Raw genomic sequence first — 23,411 nt, forward strand, 5'->3', positions numbered from 1 at the left:
AACTTTGTTGTCCTTGTTTCCTATACCATCAGTGACTTGATGAAAAAATATGGGCTTCCTCATCTTTATACTCTTTTCAGCTTGATTATGTTTACAAAAAGAAATCATCATAGCCAAATTATGAAGATACTTATTCTTCCAGTGGTGGAAGATTAGGTTAAACAAACAAAAAGTATTAATTCAAATTTTGATGGGGATTCTTGAAACCACTGGTGTAGTATATCTACATGTTCCCTGCATTTTTAAGAAATTATCATAGAGTACGAAGCAATCTCCTTGTTCCTTTGAAAAGTGTGATTGTATTTGATACCTTTTTTTTTTTTTAAAGAAAGTTAGATGCTTGTTAAATTGCTTTTTGTTAATCTAAATTACCTTTCCACCAGTAGCCAATGCCACCAACAGCATTTCTGACAGGGAAATGGGCTTTCTATCCTTGACTTAGTTCTGGGTAATTGTAAAACAGAGCAAATAAATTTAAATAGGGGCAAATCACAGCAAAGAGTCTCTGGATCTATAGATAATCTTCCAAATGTTTTAGGGGTGAGCAGTGGATATGTGTTTGAAGTTTGTGCTGCTTTGTGGAGTTTGGCTCCTTCTTTGATAGTGTTACTTTTTAACAGGTAAGGGGTCAGATTTGAAAGTTCGGTGTTCAGTATAATCACTTCATCATTTCTTTTCTTTCCTCTGGCATTAGAGCTGTACCATTAAATTATCTACTTCTGTAGCTTAACAAGTTGTATTGGAAAGATTTGCCATTAAAGACTGAAGTGAGAGCCCTATAACAAGGCAACGTATTAATCTGTGAGTAGAACAAAAATACACTGCTATGTGATAATTGGGAATTTTAAACATCAGTAGATTATGGTTTTGAATATCAGGGGAGCTAGACATTTTGAAATTGAGAGGTCTGGTACTGTACTGAAATCTTTAGAGGTGATCTCTGCTCAAAAGCTGTGTATACTTTATAATCTACCAACACGGATTAATAAAAGACTATTACCTACATGTTGTAATTGTAAACAGTAACTGTGGCATGTCCCTGTACTGGTCTGTCAGTTTACCTTGTTGCTTAGGGTGGAAGCTTTCCTGACTGGTATGTTCTATGGCATGGAAACAAAATCAGGATAAGTCTCTGGTCTAGGAATCCAGACAGTCTAATGTTCTTCTGTTGTTCGTGTTTATGTCATCACTTAAGTCTTACTTACTGTCTTACATGGGGATGCACATGCACACGTGTCAGCTTCTTCTTCTGTATTTTCAGGATGGATTTGTAGCACTTGTCTTAGCACAGACTTTGTGAAATCTTCCTTTAATTGTGTCTAAACCAACACAAAAGATTGTTCCCTGTTTTACAAGCTAGCATTTAGGAAACACTAACTGTTTTTAAATGGTAGGATATTCTGAATGGTCAGGAAAAAGATGCAAAGATGTAAATTCCTAGTTCCTATTATCAGCTTGCTGTGTTGAAGCTATCTTCTTAAGAGACTGGTGTCCTGATGAGAAGAGAAAATAGAATGGATTTTCACCACAGAAGATCATGGGGGTGTTCTGGTTTAGCAGATAATTTCAGAAACTGAGGGAAAAAATTCTGGAGGACAGAAACATCTCTGAACGTGCAGGAATATGCCTGCTAGTTTTGTATCTTAAATTTTAATTCAGATTTCTTCTATATTTTTTACAATACAGTTTTTCAGCTAATAGTGTTTATACCTGTTATACTTCTGGTTGTCTTACACTTTTCCTTGTATTTCTGCTAAAACAAAGGGCAGAATGAAATCTTTTTCTGGGTTAATAGGAAAAGAAGGTGTTAGGTGTTATGAAACCATAGATCAATTGTTTGGTAAAGTACAGTGCCGTTTTGTAAGGAGCAATGAAACAGAGCATTTGCAACTACACAAGTAATACCTTAGGGATAATATTTTAGAAGAACTTTTACAGTTCACTTCATCTAAACAGGCTTTTCTTGGTTTCTTCTTGCTTACATACGTGAAGTTTAGACGCAACAGTCCTGCACGTGGATCTTTTCCTTCTGACCAGGGTTTTCTTATTCCTGCTGTATGATCTGCAAATACCTTGCTTGAATGCACTCTGACCACACGGGCAGCCTCAGGACAGGCCTGCATTTCCCCTGTGAGCAGCAGTTAATAGTTATCACGGCAGCAATTCAGTCTTGGTGTCAATAGCAAGGTAACACCCCCATTTCCAGCAAGACAAATAATTTGCAGATCGTGTCCCAAATAGGAGGTGTGCCAGGGCCTGGCTCTGCGACCAGTGGCTCCCCGCTCTCCTCCTTCGCAGCTCCCAGTGCCGCTTTCTCGCTCCTATAGTTAAACCTTTTTCTTGCCACCTTATTTCACGGTCCCAGCTTTCACCTGGTGAGCATGTAGAGCTTGCCAGACTGTTCTTCTTGGACACCTGCAGGAAAGCTTTCAAAACAGCTAAGGAAAGTAGCTGGAGTGTCTTTTTGTATTTTTGGGGGCTTTGGGGCTTTTAGTGCAGTTGTCCTTCTACACTTGGTGCATGTATACTGAGTTAAGACCTGATTACACTCTGCATTGTTCCACTGCTCTTTTCCCTTTTTGATATTTAAAGATAAACTAGAACCAAATGCTGACATTTAAGTTCTCAGTCAGCTCTGCAGCTGGGGGGTAAGCGCTGCCTTTATTTGCAAGTGAACTTCCACAAGTGGTGAAAACAGGATTCATGGCAAAGTTTTGCTGTACCACATCTCCTTAAATGACAGGCAGTGAGAGGTAGGTAGCCAGAAAATATGTACAGACTTCAGGCACTTTGAAGATGACATTTCAAAAAAAAGAAAAAAAAATACAGACTTGACACTGGAGACAAGGATATATGGCACTTGTCTAGCGTTTTCATTTGGGATTGATGAGTTGAAGTCAACACATTACTGCCTGCAGCTTGCAGAGAGATTTGTTTAACCATCTGTACTCTCATGTTTCTATAGATTGCATCTGTAGCCTAGAAGACATAATGGGAAGACCAGTGGGAATTCAGGATGTTGTTTAACATTTTGATTTGCAAAGCAAATTTTGGGCATCGTATCGTATAATCACATGAGGTAGGTTTTATTTCAGCAGCAATCCACACCTGGTTTGAAAAATAGCACTTAATACTAAGAGCTGGCACAGAAATAGTATTCAAAGTACGGTATAATTGTCATAGTTGTGATATGTTTCAGGGTGTAGGAATATAAACCCCAACGTTAATGAAAGGTTTGTGCTAAGTTGTTCCAATTTATTATTTATAGTTGAGCTACATCATGTTTTTTTCACTGTGCAATCTGTATTAAATACTTTGTTAGGAAAGGCTTTTTACCACTAACGACTCAAACATTATAGTCCCCAGTTCATATAAGAAGTTCTGTCCAAATCAGAGAACAGTGTGGGAGTAAGGATGCCCCTGTAAGTTTGGCTTTGCAGAACTGAGCTTTAATCATTTGCAGTCTGTATCTTTGAAGTTCGTCGTCTTACTCAAGTTTGTTTGAAGAACTGTGATTTCCTTGTGGTGCACATTCATCTTTGTCTTCTTTATTGATGAGTATACATATATTCTGTATTTTTGGCTTGCTGCAGATTTCTCAGACTTTGTGGGAACTATTTTTAGGAAGAAGATTAGCATTTGGTCATTCAGTGAAGGTAAACAGGCTGGGGTGTTCAAAGGGGAAGTTATATTGAAAATGGGATAAATGCTATAGTTAAAAGGTAAGTCTGATGTCCTGCTCACACAGAACATCGGCAATTGCAGTGCCACTTGGAAGGCTTTGCTGAGAGGTGGGTAACAAGTTGAAAGCTTAGGAAGAGTGGATGGAATGCTTAGGCTTTCTGTGTGCACTGTACAAATCTTGGGAAAAGCTGAATGGGCTGAGACTTTTTTTGGAGGAAAAGGCTTCTTATACATATGATGTGACAAACCTATGAGAAAGATGTTTAGTGTCACTTTGTATTTTATGTGCTTCCCTTTGGAGTTATTTTCATTCTCTCATTTTAGCAGAGACACATGGAGCAGGGGGAGACATAAATGTTCACATGGCTGGAGATGCCTGTGAATTATGATAATGTGTGAACAGCCCTGAACACTTCACTGTCTGTTTCTGTGTTCAGAAATGATGAATTCATATGCGTATTGTTGTACATACAGCTCAGTTGTAATGCAGCATAAACTTAGGGGCAATGAATGCTTTTTCTCTTTTCTAACTATAGGTCAAGCCGGTGTCGCTGGCTGATCTCAGATTTGCCTGATGTTTCTCATCCATGTCTTAAGGATGTGTTTTCAGTCGTATTTTGTAGATGTGGGCCATGCTGGCTGATATTTTTGTTCTATCCATGTTTCCTTTCACCTGCATTATTTTGAAAAACATCAATTAAAACATCCCAGCATACATAAAAAACCCAAACAAAACAAACAACAAACCACCAAACCAAAACAAAAAAGGAAAGAGAAGGAAACACAGATGCTTTTGTTTACATTTAGCTACCAGAAATAAATGAAAACAAGTAACCACGGAAGAAAGTGTCAGAGTTGCTTTAGAGCAGAGGTCTGCAGTTGTAGGTGGGTCTGCCCTTTGGGATGGCCCCTGTGAATATCTGCTGGCATTTGGTGATTTTGGAAGCCTTTGAAATGCAGGTTAGAAAGTCGCGCATAATTCTGCCAGGTTAGTGACTCTGGGATGTGCTGCTCGGGGCCAAAGAGGGCTTTCGGGAGCTGTGAGGGGCACCGGGAGCTGGGGGTGAGCCCCAGGCTTGTCCCTGGTGTTTGCCATGGCGGCTGGGTGCCAGCTTTGGCAGAGGAGCGGGTGCTTAGCAGGACTTGGACATCTGCATCAGGGCTTGTTGGGAAAGCAGCCAAATGGGATGTACAAGCAGGGTGTCTCTTCCCCCACCCCTTTTATGAAGGTCCTGCTGCCTTTCCGTGGCCTAGAGCTTGTGCATGGCTTGCCTCTAGAGAGCTGCTTCGCAGCTGTGAGATGACGTTTATGGCTGCAGTTCTGTCACTAAAATCAATTACCAAAGGTAGTTTGTTGGGGGTTTTTTGATCCATCATGCGATAACCACAGACACAGGGGCTAACCTGGCCACAGACCTTTATGTTGTGTTAGGGTAAAGGTGATGCCAATGGCATTTGCACATGTCTACCTTGGCTTGGTTTCTTAATTAATTAATAGTGCAGTGATGTTATGAGGTTGGCTGGATTTCTTTCCCTTTCCTGCACGTCCTCTGGCATGACAGCTTTTTCCTTCACATTTCTTAGGGTGAGACGGTGCGTTTCCTTGAAATCTTGAGTCTGTGGCAGGGTCCAGGCTGATGTATTTAACTGGGTTTTGAGCCTCTGCCTTTCCTCCCCTGGGTACGTGTGACGCATGATACTGGCCTTCTTGAAACAAATTAATGTAACAAAATCATTTCAGTCATTTAATGATTTAAACAAATAATTTAAAAACAATGAGCATACCTTGTGCATACTTAGTTCCCATCTAAATTAGACCATGCCCTAATTAAGATAAATGGGCTTTTCTATTTATTTAGAGGAATTGGGCTGAGGCAAGGTTTTGTTCTCCCTAGCAAAACCTGGATGCTCTCAGGCTCGCGTGGCTGTTTCCGTTGGACCGACCCTGCTCAAGTTGATTGATTTATGTTCGTCACCAGGGCAGGATAATAGCAATAAGGAGGCTGCTTCTGACCTGACCTGACCTGACCTGACCTGACGAGAGGCTGAGGATTAACCATTTTGGTGCTGGCAGAAGGGGCCTTGCTGCTTCTTTTGCTGGGCAGGGGGATCTGCAGCGCTGTGGGGAAATACTGATTTGGTGACAGATCCAGAAGCAGCAGTAGGAATTGCTAAAAAAACCACACGTCTTCATGCCGTGAAAGTGTATGGGGTTTTGGAAAAGCTGCATCTTGAAGTTATTATTATTTTATCTAAGATGATTCTGTGGGTCTACTTGGTTGTGCAGGTGACGTGAGGAAAGCTGGCTGCTTCTGAACAAGGTGATGAACCAGTTTTCTCCATGCTGCCTTGCTTGCTAGCATGTATAAAATAAACATAAAAGGTGTGGTGAATTATAGTTGTCCTCATCCTTATATTGCCGAGGGAGAGGGGAAGCCTGCTCATTTGCTTTACTATGTCTCTGCTTTTGTCCTTTTCCTCATATTGCCATTTACTCCTGCCAGAAGGAGAGGATGAGACTGCAGAGTTGTGAGCAATTTGGGTCACTGTGACTGTTTGCAGCATATTGGGTAGTTAATGGGTAAGAATTAATTCAAATTACCTCCTTTCCTGCTGCCTGCTGACTTGAATCTCATTTGCCCTTACCTTTTCTATCAGTCCTTCTTTTATTTGCTTTTATTCCTGCCCTTGACCTTCACAAAGGTGTTTCCTAAATGAATATTGAAACAGGCCCATTGTGGATATGTGAGTGAACTTAGACATTGTCCAGAGAAAGCAGCTGGTTTAAACTGGTACCCAGAGATAACATCCCAGGAAGGTTTCCTCCTCCAAAGGCACCTGCTGGCATTTTTCTCACTTGCTGCTCCTGCAGATCACATAGATATATAACTCCTGTGCAGCAAGTATTGGCATCATTGCCTACCTTTATGGCTAGTTTTACACAACAATAGTTCCCTAAAACTTTTGACCCCCCCATTAACACAGGCACACCATAAATTTTAATCATGCCAAAATTAAGAACCTGTGTTAAAATTAGCCAAGAACTTGTTGAACAAAGCCATCCCAAACAAATGCGATGCTTGCAGTCAGCTCACATTTTCAGTAACATACTTGAACTGCCAGAACATTGGCATACTTGTAAAATTTGAGGTTAGCTGTGTTTGTAAAAATTTGTATTGCTTTGCATCAATTGCTGAGCTGGAGCACACAAACATTATTTTAAATAAACAATTTTGCATGCTGATGGGAATTTTATGAAAACCTTTTAGCAACTCCTGTTTACACACGTAAATTGTAGTTCTTTCTCATGGATACATGAAATATGACCTGGGCATTGCATCCTTTTATTCCGCATCTTCAATGTGCAATGCTCTTAAATGTGTTCGAAGAGTAGATGTTTTCAGAATAGAGACATACATTTTTAAACAATACAAATCAAGATTTCAGTGTGAAATATTGCTTTTTCTCAGTTTTTAACACCGAAGTGCACAGTCTAAAAATAAAACTGCTGGCAACTACTTAACTACAATAGCATAAGGAAGTGTCTCCAGAATAAATAAATAAAGCAGCTTTTAGCTAAAGCATTGGAGTAAAATGAATGTGTAATTCATATGGGAAGCCACATATTTGGAGGGTAGTATGCTATAGCTGGGTTGTCCAATTTATCAAGACCAAACATTTTGCTGAATGTTGCTTGGAACTGCTCTGGAAACCCTCATGATACCGTATTTTCCACTGCACAGAAGCCATTAAAACTAAATTACTTGGAAAAACAGTAGCCACTACGGTACTGATGTATTAGCACCTAAATGTGCAGTAGTAAAGAATTCTAACTTTGTGAACAAATTAATAATTTTTAAAACAAAAATGAAAATTAACTGTAAGATACTTTGTATACTAGGATGTCTCAGAGTAACCATGACAACAGTCCGGGCTTCATGTTAGTTTGCTGTATCTGAGCATGTACATTCTTTTCTTGACCGAAAAAAGGGGTGTGAGAGACTACTGTAGAAGCACTAGGAAAAATAACTATGCTTTTGTTAACTTAAAAGTGAGAACAGAGATGTCACTGTAGGTATATTCCTATGCTTGTCAACCAAGTGATTATTTGGTTTTGGTTTTGTTTTTTTCCTGTCAGCGTCAGAACTATTCCTTACTTACAGTGTCGTATCGCACTGACAAACTACAAACTGTGTATTTTCCTGGTATCATTAGATGTTATGTCAAATATTTTTAGAACTGGAATTTTTCCTTCAATTCCATTAATTTTATGGCCAGCAAATTAGACCTAAACTACATACGTATAGATGTTGGGGGTTTAATACAAAATAAGTGGATATGGGTTCTGTATTGTTCTGCTTAAAAATAGAAAGAGAAATTTGAAGTTAAAAGAAAAAGGACTGTCTTCTATGACAAATGCTTATATTTTACAGCAAATATCTGAATTTAAAAGGTAAACATTGATATATCATCTCTACTATGTTAGAAGATAGTGAAACTAATATGCCTTCTAGAAGAAATATTTTTGCTTTTGCTTACATAAAAGTAGAAAAACAGCGATACCACAGATGCATGTTGAACCTCTGGCCATCAGGTTGACAAAAGTTTTGAGACGTACTTTCAATGAAAAGGTGATGTGGTGGCCCGAAGGAACCAAATGAAACGTCCCAGCCAGTTGTGCAGCCTGTTGAGATGTGATACAGGACCTACAGCAGGCTTAATGCCTCCTGCCTAGCAGCACAGGGCCATAAAGCATAAGAATCAGTAAATTCAATCCCAGAAAATTATTGTTCTGTGGCCCTACAGCGTGAGAAGCCTTTCACCATTTTGGCATACTCTGTGTAATAAATCTCCTGTTCTGGTTGGCAAATTATCAAAAACAATGTCCTACAAGTTGAAAAATTCACCAGATTATTCCTTTACTATGATGTGAAGTTTTTCCATTACTAATGAATTAAGTATTAAAATCAAAACAGCTCTGAGTTCACTGTCTAATCTGGAGTACACATTTCTCTGCAAGCAAACAGCAAGAATACATTCTGTTTTCTTTTTCTCTCTTTTCCTCCTGCTTTGTCCAAATGAGGGGGAGAAAAAGGGGGCAAAAAATGAATACACAATAGCCAGTGCAGTAACAAAGGTTGTGTGTTCATGATAATCTTCTATTTTAGTTATTTTAAGGAACTACCATCATATAGAAAAAGAAAACTTCTAGTCAGAGGACATACTAAAGATACATACAAAATGGTCACATACCAAAAGTGGTGAATTTTATACCTCTAACTTCGTGTTTCCAGTTTTACTTTTCAAAGCAGTATCTCTGTTTAGAATGGTATAATTGCAAATGGAATCTGTACCCATATTTTAAGCAAGAGCTTAAAGATTTCATTATCACTGGTTAAATACTGATTTTTATTTTTTGATTCTGTGATTACAATTTCTACATACTTCTTATGTATTAGTTTGCTTTTACATTTTTTCAGGTCTTACATATAGTAATTCTGTTCTGTACATTTATATTTATTAAACAAGCTACCTGTGGTATTTCCTAAAGTTTGAAGTGGCCAAGTTTTTCTGTGGGCTCCCCAACCATAGCATTATAAATAACTGGCTTGTGGTGACTAGATCTGGGGGACAGTTCTTTGACCGATAGTCAAAGCATCATCTTGAAGCTATTTACAAGTGCATCCCAAATTTAATGAGCTGTTTCATCAGATAGGGTGGTTGGGTTTAGATTCAGAAAGTCACCAAGGATAAATGGTTGTGGTCTCTGGTAGTCACACTTCTATCCTTGTATTTTCCTGGACTGAACTTTAAGCTACAAGTTTACAAAGCTTTTTCGAGGACATTCTCCATCCCTTCTGTGCACCTTTACATTTTCTATATATGATTATCCTTCATGGGAGCTTACTACTTACTGTAAGGGGCATTGGACCAGATGACCTTTAAAGGTCCCTTCCAACCCAAACCATTCTATGATTCTATGATACTGTTGCCTCTGCTGAATGCTAGGGCATTGACTGTGACTTCAGGGAAGTTCAAGCTTAACATCCTGTATCCTTGCTGAGTAATCTTGCTACAAAGCTATTGCACAGGTGGGAAACTATTACGGTTTTATCCTGATTTTTAAAATGTAGTCCTTGTATTCTCCCAGGTATTTTTACTTTCCACATGTCCATAAACAGAAAGCGTTGGGGTGTTTTTCTTGTTCAGCTTGGAACTGCCTTTGAGCAAAGAGCCAAAAAGATTTTTTTCCAGTTGACCCCAGAAGAGACGGTCACTGTCTGAAATCAGAGTGAACTGGAGCTCTGTGTGAAATATGCCTCCCCAGCTCCAGCTTATCATTTCACATTGTAAAGTATCCACCTGAATGCTACTTTTGCACCCTTAGTTCTGGGCCACTTACGTAGGGAGTGTACTGGGTTTGTGGCCTGACTGCTTGAGACACATAGTGTCAATGAAGTGCACCAACCCAGAACAAAATATAATACACGTGGCTTTTTAATGTTTGCAATGGCAAAGGCACTTTGTCTGCTCTGCTTCTGGAAGGTATCCTGAAAAATGGAAATTAATAAATGGATCAAATCCTTCTGAGAGTTCCAGTTTTGTCCAAACAAATTTGCATTAGTAGTCATTAATGCTGTACTGATGTCGTACTAGCTCTCATTAGGTCCTGCTGCGCTATGTGATACGTACCTGTAATAATAGAAAATACGATAGTATTTCGCTTCCTCCCATTTCCCAGCAACACGGACAGCTATGTTTATTTTAAATCGGTCTCACTGAACGTGAGGTCTGTGATAAATAGGGCAGTTTCTTTGTGCGTTCGCAGCAGTTTCAGGTAACCAGCCTTTTATCACCGGCGTGAGATCTGAGGTAAGTCTGACTGACACAGTTAATAGCTCTGGGATCTTTACGGGCGGTTCTGCCCTGAAGTGTAGCCCAGAAGGCTGGGGACGTGCTGCCCTTCCCGCAGGTGCTGGTGGGGTTACCGCTGCCAGCGCTTGGCTGCCGGGGGTTATTTGCCATTTGATACGTCTGTTCCGTGTGGCCTTCTGCCTCCAGCAGGCATTACAAACGCAGCATAACCCCCACATCCTTACTTCTTAGCATAATGTGTTGTGAGAGGGTTTGTCAGGTATCCCTACAGTGTTCCTGCTTAAGTCTTATTAGGCAGATTATCTAAATATAATTGTTATAATTGTATTAGAACAGACTTACTACAGGCTTAAAAATTTTGTCGAGAATTGAGCAAGCAGTACATTTCCCTTAGCTGGTTTTTTGTCCCTCTGATAAGGACTATATGTTCCTCTAGGTTACATATTTGAGGAGGGTGATAATTGCTGCCATATCTGTCAGCAGTGTTGCAGTGCTTTGATAAAAGGCTATTCTGCTCACAATCAAGTGACTAAGAAGTTATTTTTGGCTTTGTTTATGGAAAAAAAGACATTTTGTGAGATTATAGTTGGAGTCTGTGGAGCAAAAAAGATGAATAGTTTCTTGGCATCGTAACGTAGCGAGAAGCAAGCAGGAGGGGGACTTCTGAGATCTTTGGTCAGTATGGGGAGCTGGTCCCCCAGTTTGAAGATGCAAGTGGCTGTATGCAAAACCTCATCGTGCTTGTGCATGCTTAAAAATTAACTCCTTTTACATGTTCTACATGAGGATGAAGCATCATGTTGGAAACAGTGCTTCAACCATCATTATTGTTTCACGGCATTGTAGGAACGTTCTTCCTTTATTTGCTTCCAACTGAATTGGCATAATACATCGTGTCAGGAATGAGGACTCCCCATTCTGGACAGAAAATTTAGTGGGATTTTATTAATGGATGTGATAATTTAAATTTTAAAAATGTTACTCTGTGGGTTGGAGAAATGAGGTGTTCTTAAGCAAAAATTGTTTTAGAAAGACAAGATTAGATGGGAGAAAATACAATGCCAGACACACAGCTGGACTTGATGGAGTACAAGAGAAGTACAGTTTGCCCAAATGCCATTTCAGGAATAGAGGATAGAGTTGGGCTTATCTGTGCAAATGGGGCTATGGCTTATGCTCAGTGTCTAGTAGCCTTTTAACATAATACCAATACATTAATGAAAGTACCCACTAACAGAAAGATAATCTGTGTCAAGAGAACTACTTCCATTAGTTCCAGTTTGCAGTAAACTTGAACCCATTATTAAATAGAATTTTTTTAGCATTTAAACAAACTTCAGAGCAAAAAATAGTGGCTTGGTTTTTCATGGCAAATAGAGGTGAAATTATTGTCTAGTTGGTATATTTGTCTCTATACATAGTACAGTTCTCTTATGCATAGACTGATCGAATGTCATGCTTATTTTCGTAAAGTTTTTTGATACCACACTGATTCCATGAGGAATCACTCTTTTTTTCTTTGGTTGATCCTGAATGTGTATTTCACTTTGGCTGGAATACAAGACTCTTACCATGGAGGTCTTCTTCCAGGAAACAACTCTGTTGCTGTGGCTAGAAGAAGATGCTGAAATTCTAAGTGAGGCAAATTCGGAATTTCCAGGTCTTGTGTGGCTCAGGACTGGGTACATAAGCTGCTGTCCCACACTGCATGTTGTGGTTTCATCTACTTTATTCAAGCAATGGGTTTTTTTTTTTCCTATAAAGTTTTTCTTCCTGTTGAGAATTGTGACATACCAGTCCATATTCACAATTATATACTATTCATATTTTTATTTCAGCATTTTTAAAGTGCTACAAATTTTAGAGCCAACATGTTTGACTTACCACCAAATGTGAAAATTTTTTGTTCAACCTCACTGTAGTAGCCTCTAGTCTGTTCTGTGGAGAAAGAAATAGTATTTTTGGCTTGTTCAGTTCAATAGCTAAAGAGATTAATTTGGAATTGAAATGCAGTTGCAGTCACTCCATTTCTATATGTAAAAAATAAGTCTCTCTTAATCTTAAATTCCTTAAAGACATGATCATCAGGAGTGTCAGCTCATTTAGCTGAAAATACAGCTTCCTTTTGATTTACAGATCATTTTCCTAAACCGTGTTTTAATAATCTTGGGGAGGGAGGAGACTGTGTGTATGAATCCAGAAGTCTGATAAATGTACATAACTATTTTGAGAACATTATTTTCTACATTTTATGATTCTAGTTTCCATCTGAATGCAGTTTGACACAAATCACTACAAAAAAAAATACTGTTTCACTGTTTCATAAATTAAAATGGAAAGCTGTTTAAATATGTTTTCATTTATATGAAATAGAAATATATACATGTATGTGTGAAAATAGATATAATCTGTTTAGCCTCCTGTTAGCAGCAAGTAGAGACAAAAATTTGTAGTTAATTGGAAACCAACAGGTTTTAGTAGGTAACAAGACAATAGATCTTTCATTAGGAGATGAAAGCAAATGTTTAAGAAAAATATTTTAATAAATTTAAATAAGTTTCCTATTAATTCAAAATCACATTTGTCTCAATTATTAAACTCAGTTCTTTAAGCTGATCCACAAAAGTTGTATTACCTTTAACTCTTTAATTATAACATGTAAGGAAAATATTCAGATTAAAAATAAGAGCATTAGATGGGGTATTGAAACTCTTATATAATTGGATTTCCTGAAAAACAATTGTTTCAAAAGCATCACAAAAAAAAAAAAATACCCATTTTGCTTTCGCATAACCTCAGCTCTTTCCAGCATTTTTATTGGCTCTGAGCATTAGACTCTTTTGATAAAAGATAAATCTCAACAAGAAGACACTAGTGCTTTCTTCACCTCCTGTGCCATTTGGCTCAGACCTCTGGAGAGAGAGAAAACAGATTATTTCTCCTTTTTTACACAGATTGGTTTGTGCCCATGGGTATGACTTATTACAGGGGTCCTCAAACTTTTTAACCAGGGGGCCGGCGCGCGGATGAAGTGGCAGGAGGCCATCTGCGGCTGCTTGGTTTCCCCCGGCGGGAGGGAGGGGGGCGGGGCGGTCTGTAAATACGTCCCCCCAGGGTCCTCAATCCGGTATCTGGCCCGTGGGCCGTAGTTTGAGGACCACTGACTTAGTATCATGAGAAGGGGATACCACGCTGGATCAAGTCTAGACTGTTTTCCAATAAACTTTTGCTTTCTTAGCTGGTCAGTGTTTAAGGAGTAACACTGGTAGATGTAGCCTTAAGTTTAAAGGAAGCTGTTCAGTAGTCTAAAACAAATTTTCAAAAGAGCAGGTCAAAGCAGCACATGTTTGCATAAAAAAGAAAAAAAGAAATGTCTGCCCCATGCGAACAGAGTATGCCTTGCTAAGATCAGAATAAGCAGTCTGCACTTGCAAACCAGCAGTTCACACAGGCAAAAGTTTCCATTAGACTTACCTGTTCATACTGGTAAGAGTTCAGAACCTGTATATGTGGATGTCTTCTGTGTGTCTCCGGTGCCGTTTCTATGGTCATCTATAATTAGTCTCCCATTCTAGACATGACAGACTGAGCTGCTTTCCATCCACGCAGGTTTTAATAATTCTGCACCGGTGCAGAGATGCAGTGTGAGGATGTTGGCCCTTACACCTTTGCTTTTATAGTGCTTTGACACCTGTAGCAAAGGCTCTGTCCTGGCTCCCCTGGGATTTTCTTAAGGATTATGAGATACTGCTTTATCTAGTATATAACACTACAAGTGTTAGTTTGAGTTCTTGTCAGGAATTTGCAATCAAATTTACAGAAATAAATTTATCTGTCATACATTTGAGTATCACATATACCTGTGGCTTGTCTTATTACATAGATGTGATTTATCAATTGGAACAAGGTAAATGAGCGCTCACTAAAAGTCAGTTGGAAGGTCAATCAGAAGCACAAATATGCTTCTAGTTAGGAAAAATCTTGGAAGGATAGTATTCTCGAAGCAGATTATTCTCAATTAACAGAAAATTGTAATATTAAGTAAAAATCCACTGGTCATTCTTTTCATGCAGTAGCCTTATAGAATCAGCCTAGGGTTTTATCTACCCTGATTTCCAGTCTCCCAGTACAGTCCAGTAATGGGTTCTTAAAGAACGAAGGAGCTGAGGTCCTCCTTGATGCCTCCTGTAGTGCCACCTCGATTTCTGAGAAGGAATGGTTCAGGGCTTTCTGAACTGGAAGCTGAGTTCTTTCTGTTTTTCTCGGTAGACCCAAAGCATATTCCACTGCATAGTTTCACTTTATGTGCCTAATTTTTGAGCTGTGAGAAATAGTAAATCTTCTCTTTTCACTTCATGATTGCGTAGACAGCACTTTAGCCAGCTTTTTCCCCACCCTAAAGATCTATAGTCTGTTACCATGCAAACTCCACTGTATCATCTTTCCTTGTTCTTTTTCTACACAAAAAGAAGAAATGTGAATCCCCATATCTGAATTTTTAAAAGTGGACGTTGATTAGGTTTCACCAAAGAAAAGTGCACTAGGCTACAAGAGCAAGTATTTATTGCTGATCACAACTGGGTAGAAATACAGCTTACTAATTTTAACCTAATGCACTTGAGAGGGAAGAAATCCAAGCAGTGAAAATAAAAGCATCACATGTCTTCCATTATTTGCTTACGGAAGCAATAATACACAGTAGATGGTATTGCAAACATCAACAGATCCTTTTTCCGTTGAAATCAACATCAGTTAATTAACTTCAGTAGCAACAGGTTATGCCTAAATGGTAAATACTGCGTGTGCATTCTTCCAACACTTGTGAAACAAATAACTGCATGTCCTGATTCAGTTTTTATAAATGCAAATTAAAATAAAAAGTAACAGTTGACATTTTTGCTGAGCAATGTTGACCTATGTATGTTTGGTCAGTAATTGCAGTGCTGCTCACTGACTAAAGCAATTTCCTTGAGAGAAAGCGATTTTTAAATTGTATTTTCCCATGTACTTTTGATAAGTGTAAATAAGAAACTCCTGTCTTTCAACCTTACTGCTCCTGACAAAAACAAAGCCGAGACAAAATGATGGGTCTGGAGTTGTTAGCCATGATTAAGCGTATCTGAAGTATCCACAAGCAAGACTAAATGTAAATGGTGTTTCTGGAGTTACCTTGTTTTGAAATACACATGTCCCTTATATACAGAATCAGGAATATATTTATGTGGTCCTCCTAAGCCAGTTAAAAGAATAATATTCATTTGGGCTTTCAACTTACATTTTAAGAGAATTTCAGCAGAGATAGCAGGCGTTCCGTGTCCTGAGGAGAACCCATGCTTACTCTGGCTGTGGAGTGGGCACAGTGTCCCCTGGCATTAGACACTGTGCTGGGCGGTGGGTGTCTCGGGGGGAGGGGGGCAGCTATCCTGTGCTGCCTCAGTCGCCAGTGGAGAGGAATGGGCATCAGAGTAGGCTTTAGGGTGCAGTTCATCTGGCCTCCTTCAGACCTCTGGTTTCTAATAAGATGAGCTGCCTTCTAAAAGTATCAGCTTTTCTACACTGATTTTAAGTGTCAGGTGACATGTGAAGCAGTATCTGTCTTTTGTCAGATGAATCTCATGCTGTGTACGTACAGCTGTGATGTAGAGTTCTTTCTACCGCTACTGTGTCGGCTTATTCTACCCAGGCAACATTTTCAAGGCCACCACGTGCATAACAGATGACAAAACTTAATTGTACCAAACCCGTTGTCATCAAAGAAGGGTTGGTTTTTTTTTTCCTGATCCTGGGAGATTTTGCTTCAGATGATCCAAACTAAGCAAAAGTTTCATTCCCAGCCTTGGCAGAGATAGTGAGTGTCCATTCTGCTTTCGTGTCTTTATGGAGACTTATATCATGTTGTGTCTGCAGGAAGCACCACTGCTCTACAAGTGAACAGGCTGAGTCTCAGATGACTCCTGTATCAGTTGTTTTACCATTTTCATTTCCTGTAGGACCCATTTTTAATTCAATGTTTATATTATTTGGCCACAGGAGTACTTTATCTAAACTCAGCAAAGTATAGCACACATACGTCTCAGCTGACAAGTGTGAGATACACCGTGTGTGTGCGTGCGTGTGTGTCTGTGTGTACTGATGTGTCTCAAACACACTAGATTTAAAACCTGTGCCATTGTTTGCAGCTTTTGTAATTAGACTGTGTGGTTTCTTCTTATTTAAATTAGGTCAGTATGTATCTCGTACATCCTTGAGTGTTCTTCCAAGGGGATGTGCTTCTTGAAATGCAGCACAGTTGCACCTGTTTTGCAGTTGAGCACCAGCATGTCACTTCTAGGGGGTTTTCCCCTAGTCATGTGACATCATAATTTAAAAAAATAAATCTAATCCGTCTGTGACATTTCAACTTTGCAAATGAAAGCAGGCCTTTTATTGAATATTTTTCAGGCTTAAGAGCTGCCTTCTTGCATTTGCTTTGCAGTTGACCCTTTAGTCCTATTTTGAGTTACTAGATGAAAATAAGGTTTCCCTTCAAACATTGGTTGCCAGGGGTAACTGGCACTGACGCCAAAAGATGAATACTCTACCTACTTAGGATAATGCCTACTTTGTGAGCTAAATAAAGAGCTAAATTGCAGAGAAGGAAGTTGGATAAATGTGAAATATTGAGAGAGAAAAAACAAGTTCATTAGGGATGCAGAATTCAGAAAGGATTATTGCCTTTTGCACCAGTAATGGTCTGGTACAGAGACTGTGCGTGCTGCTCTGCAGCCAGGGGCTTGGCTCTCTTGGTCCCGCTGATCCATTGAAGTGTGTCTGTACTTTTTACCTCTGCCTGGATAATATATAGAGCTGTGGAAGTGAGAGGCAGGGAGGCGGAATATTTCACATGAAGTAATTACTTTGAATTTTACAGAGGAACGATAGTTACTGAAATTGCAATAAGTTTAATATTTTGAGCTTGAGGTTGAGAGGCTCAGCTGATGCTGGGGGAGTTCAGAATTTTTTAGCAAAATTCGTGCACAGTTCGTGTAAATGACCGAGAAAAACCTCCCTGTGTCTAATGTTGTTTAATGGAAAGAATTTATTATTTTGTTAGTTGATTCAAATGTAGAAGCAGTCTTAGTCCCTGTGCCCCTAAAAAGCTGCTGATGCTTTTGGGGATTGTGGCAGAAAGAAGCTTTCACAATAGTTCTGTGATAATACTGAGCAGTATCATCAGAACTTGATGTCTACTGATGTCATATTTGAGCAAAAGAAGATAAAAACACATTTCCCATATCATTTAATATCAAAAGATGAAAGCTTTTGGTTTCTTACAGTTAGTACACTGAATAATTTCACAGTGCCCAGGAGTTGCACCATATGCAGTTACATATACTGATGTGATTTTCAGAAATTGTTTTTCTTGTGATTTTGCTCTAAGAAATATAACAAAAGTTGTGATGTGAACCTCTGTAAGGGACTCAGTGGGCTGAGCGGGCAAGTCTGTTACTTATAAATCTGTTTTCTTTTGTGGCTGCTCGGACTTTTCAGGCAGATTCGGTAGCTTGTTCATCAGATTTGTTCTGAAGATACAAACCAGTTCTTCTTCTCCCAGCCAAGGCACTGCTAATTTTACCAAAGAAAACAAATAAGGTTGTTTGACTAATCGGAGACCACAAACACTAAGATGGCTCAGACTACGTTTATGCTGGAGCTTACATTTATGTTGGAGATCTCTTTGTTGCTCTCTGCAAAGGCTGTCAGCGCTCATCACAGTTCTGTGAGGAGAAAGATTTCTGCAGGTTGGCAGCAAGACAGCAAACAAGCTGGTGCTTTCACTTTCCACGAGCTTTTATTATTATAAACCCTTTCCAGTCTGGAGGCAATGAAGAAGAGCCACATCATACACTATCGAAGCATGACCTAAAGGTGACTTTGTCAATGATACTTCAGTGAAATGCTGTGTGCTGAGTCACCCAACCTAAAGTCAAAAAAGGAAGCAGAGAGAAGTCGTTTAATTTTAAATGTGGATTTAGGGGTTTTTTTTATAGGCCCTGTGACATTCTGCCTTGTTTTGAGTACTTATTTGGGTTATGGAGTAGGGGCCCGGCCTTCAGCATGTTCACTATGTTGGTGGTGTCATGTAACACATGATCTAGGGAATTTGAGCCCAGGTAGGTACTATTTTTAGAAATAGTAATTTCTGTAATTTCATGAAATTCATTTGCTGCATCACAGATATGAAAAATAGCTTTGCATAACTAAAAAATATACCAGGAATGAACTTAAGGATATAGTTGAGCACTCGCAACTATCGTGTGCTCTAATGATTTCCATGGTTACTCTGAAGTCATTAGCAGTGGTTTTGATGGACAATAGAATGGCCAAATGAACATACAGCTTTCCTCTGAATTTCACTTGCAGTTTGTGCTCATCAGAACACAACTAAAATTCTCCATCTACAAAACCATCCGACAGATTGGCAATGGCTGCCTTTAAAGACAGCGAAACACACCGTTCCTTGCCATGTACCACACAGAGCAGTAGATGAGACTCCTGGCTTGTTTCTCGTGCAAACCATCCCCAGAATGAGAGCCCCCACCATGGAAGTTAGTGCCAGAAAAGACCAGGCAAAGCCGGTGATTGACTGTTTATCATTTCTAACTGCTACATGCTTTTGCACAGCAGGCTTTCTGAGGAAGTTCCGGGACTGACAGCTGAGCATGTGTACTTAGGCTTAAAAAATACACTAACAGCACATTAATAAGAATTCATATTGACTCTGGACTTTACAACTTACTCATCCAAGTAATGATGCCATTTGTGATGCTGAAACAAAATTTAGAAGATGAGAGAGTGGTGACTGTAGAAAGACAGTTTTCTGGACTTTTTATGGATTGAGGTGAAACTGTAGCAATCATCCAGAATCCTTTGCCAGTTTTGCAGTGCAAAGTTTTACTCACTGCATTTTAAACCTTTCTTAAGCTTATATTGGTGCACACTGAGAGGTTGACTTAGTTTGTATCTTAATTAAAACGAACTGTAAACATTGAATGCTTTCAATGTAAAAGGGTCTCCTCCAGTTTCACGTCAAAATGTTCAACATTTTCCTGACGTTTTAATTTTGATCTTATCTTTGTAAAATAATGACCTAAGAAAAAGTCCTTTATCTGTAAAGTTATATCAATTGTCTATGAATCTCATGGAGGGACCTTGATTTCTTACGGTTGTCAGCAGGTTTGTAATGAAGGAAAATATTAGATAATTATTGAATGCTTTCAATGTCTAATGAAAGCAAATGCCAAATGGCCTATTATCTTCTTGATATTATCAATGCAATTTGCTTAGGTAGACTTCCTTATTCACTGTATATTAAAAATAAATCAGTTATTTGGAACTCTAATTTTGCATTCTTTTAACTTTTATTTTTTACTTCAATGAGCACCGTCTTTCTTCTTAACCATACAGGTCCATTAACTCTGCTTCACAGCTTTCTGGAAAGGAATGACTCCTAAAATAGTAAACACAAAAAAAACCCCTATGTGTGTGAAACATGAACTGTAGAACTATTTTATTTATATTTCCTACACTCTTTTGCTACAGATATTTTAAGATCCTAAAGTAACAATGAAGATTATCTAGTCCTTTTGTAGAATTAGTGATGGCCATACATGATGAATACCTGAATGAAGGCATATTCTTCAGAACTAGCTGAAACCTTGCAGAAGGAGGATTGAAAATCCAGCAATTTTTATGGTTAGCAACAGACGTCTAACTTGAAGCTTGGATTTCTTTGTTGCTAGCTTATATGCGTTTGCTTTTGTGCCAGCCATGTTCCTTTGTTCTTTCTGCCTCCTCCCTCACTGCCCCCAATGTATCCATACATATGGACCATACTCCCTTTGGCTTGTTTTTGCTGTGCCAAAACAGCTGTTCTCTCTTGCCCTTCTCATATAAGAGTGTTTTTTTTAAGATTTACTAGATTTCTCCATTGCATTCTAGATAAGCCTCTCACCTATGCCTTTTGCAGTTTACTTCTCTGTCTCTATGAGGGATGCTACTCAAGCTGTTAATTTCTGTTATCTATAAGGACAAACAAGGCCATGCTGGTCAGACCAAAGGTACATTACCTATCATTGCCAGCATGCACAGGTATGGAAAGATGATGTCCTTCTAAGCTCCAGTGAACTGCGGCTGTGTCTCAGCAGGGAGCTACATTGACAGATTCGCTAATTGTACTTTGAAGCTCTTTGTACTTTGGCATTCAGATCTCTTCCTGCATTAGATTCTTCAGCTTTATATTGCTTGTTGTCAGCATTTATGTCTCTGGAAGTGCTAGACATAGTATTTCTTTCAACAAGTGTCTCTTGTATATTAGTGGTTAAGAGTTTGGGAAATGAGTAACACAAGTTTAGATTTATTACAGTATAAAAGTGCATGCTTCTGATTAGTTAAATATTCACACAAGAATGTTGACCTCAAGGATTCACTCCAGTGAATGCTAGTGGTAAATTTTGTAGCGTGATACTGATTTATATTCAAGTAAGTCCAAAAGAATTTTGTATGCCTAAGTAAAGGTCAGTGTGGGTTTACACTGATAGTAGTAGCAGTGGATGTTAAAAGATACACGTTAAGATGACAGTGTGCTGGTAAAACACGAGCAAAATAACTTTTTCTAAGACTGTTACTATTAATGCAGCCTTTGGAATGAGATTACTTTCTGATCTGTTTTATGTGGTCAGGTGGAATTACCTCACCAACCAGAAGGTTGGGTATCTGGACTTCAGATACCTACTTAGACTCAGCAAGACTCGGCAACTAAAGGTTGTATGTTAACCTATAGGGAGGGAAAAAGGCACTTTTGAGAGGCAAAGATATCGTAAATACCATCTTTGATACTCATTTTAGGACAGGATAAAGTGCTCTTTCCGGGCACCCAACTCTTTCAATTAGGTATGAGACAAACCGGTTTGACAATCCTTTTTACTAGTATATGTATGTGCAGGTAGCAGGAGATGGGGAATGTACTTCTGTACAACAAGAAAAGCAACATTGTTTTTAAAGACTGGTGAAGCCTTCTTGAAGTAAAAAAAACTGTTGTGATTTTTATAAAACACAATTCCATGTGTGATGATGGCTGCTTCCTTTAAGGAACTCGAGGCTTTTTTAAACCGGAGTATAACTGAATAGAATAACTTAATTCCTAATAGCTGTCCTGTGAGATGCTAAAATAATTAGTGATTCATACTTGTTTATGCAGACATCTTAGACATTTCAAAATAGTGCAGGGCAGCCACATCAACTGCTTCTTCTCTTGCGATTTATCCATGCTTTCTTTTTTATGTAACATGAAGGTTTTTTATATATACTGAAGATTAGTTTTTTGAGCCTAACTAAATACTTAAAATACTCAGGACAATTAATGTGTATGGGCCGTACAAGACAGAAAAAGATGCTTTCACAACAGTGAGTATTGAAAATGCATAAAAACATTTTTTCATGATTTTTTTTAAATTTTGATAATGTAGCTTTTAACAATGTTTTAGTATTATAACTTCAGCAATGGAATGTCTTTTTCTGTTCATCGGTAGTCATGTTTGGCTATCCACAGTCAAGAGGGGGGGCATTTCTAGAAATGAGTGGTGGGTTTTCGGTGAGTGTCTGTATTGCTTGGAGTCTTTGTATCTGAAGACTAGTATAGCATAATTGCCATAGAAGTAAAAGTTCAGTTAAATTGTCTGATAGATGAATGGCATCCTCTTACAGAAAGTCATGTTATGGTATATGTAAATATGTTTGAAAATTACTATACAAACAGTTAACTGTGTATTAACATGAGGAAAAGTTCCCTGGAATTGTTTTATTGCCTGCACTTCTATCTCCTCATCATTTTCTGAGTTATTAGAATTTCACATTTACCTTTTAGAAAATTGCATTTTGCAAAAATCAGAAACACTAAAGATAACGTTGAAGCCTTATTTAGGTGAAAAATTGCTGGTACCCTCATTATAATTCTATTATGGAAATTCTGTGTATGTGCTAGCAGTCTTACTTGAGAATCTGTAACCTTTTCCAGTTTGTCCTGTACATACAGCATGGCAAAGATATAATATAAACGGTTGTCTGTAGGTTTGTAGTTGTAATAGAGAGAAATTTGTGAGTCTGATCTCCTTGTGATTTGATTTTAATATAACATGGTGGCAAAGGAGTTTTAGATGCTTATAAAGAATACTGATTGTAATTAATTTTTATCTCCCCACACCCCAATTATCTGCCAGTTTCTGGAAAACAGTTGAGAACATGAATCTGTTAGATTTGCTCTGTGGCAGCTATGATTCAGCCTGCCAGAAGTGGAACCATGACAGTATTTCCTTGATTCTGTATTCTTTGGCAGGAGCATAATGAATAATAAAATACAATCTCTTTAGAAAAACACGTGCTATCTTTTCACCCTAATTTTGTATGATTGTAATAAGAAGATTACTTGGTGCTTTTTATTGTCATCAAGTTGCTAACTGTTGAAATACAAGACTGTTGCTATATATTACTGCTAGGAATTAGAGCATATATGTGTGTGGCCTCATGTCTAATATTACAGCTTGCCATATTCTGTCATTCCCACCTCCTATAATTAGCTAATTGGTACAGTAACATTTTTGTTAATTTCTTTAATGTATAAATGCACATTTATTAAAATGTTGGTAAAGAAATATGTCCATTTTGCTTTAGAATGAGAAATTTTGTCAGTCTCATTTCTGTAAATATTTGTAAATATACATTTCTTTATGGAGAGTAGTATAATATATACACACATGGAGAGTAGTATAATATATACACGCATAGAAGCAGTACTTCTTTTCCCTAGGTAATTT

General features: G+C 38.5%; 1 protein-coding gene across 3 annotated transcripts in view; it reads left to right on the forward strand.

Annotated features, from left to right (window-relative positions):
• Positions 1-23,411, forward strand: part of KCNQ5 (potassium voltage-gated channel subfamily Q member 5) — a 303,172-nt gene that overhangs the window by 31,149 nt on the left and 248,612 nt on the right. The gene's annotated exons all lie outside the window — the stretch shown is intronic.

The sequence above is a fragment of the Falco peregrinus genome, chromosome 7 (genome assembly GCF_023634155.1).
Source record: "Falco peregrinus isolate bFalPer1 chromosome 7, bFalPer1.pri, whole genome shotgun sequence".
Classification (NCBI taxonomy): domain Eukaryota; kingdom Metazoa; phylum Chordata; class Aves; order Falconiformes; family Falconidae; genus Falco; species Falco peregrinus.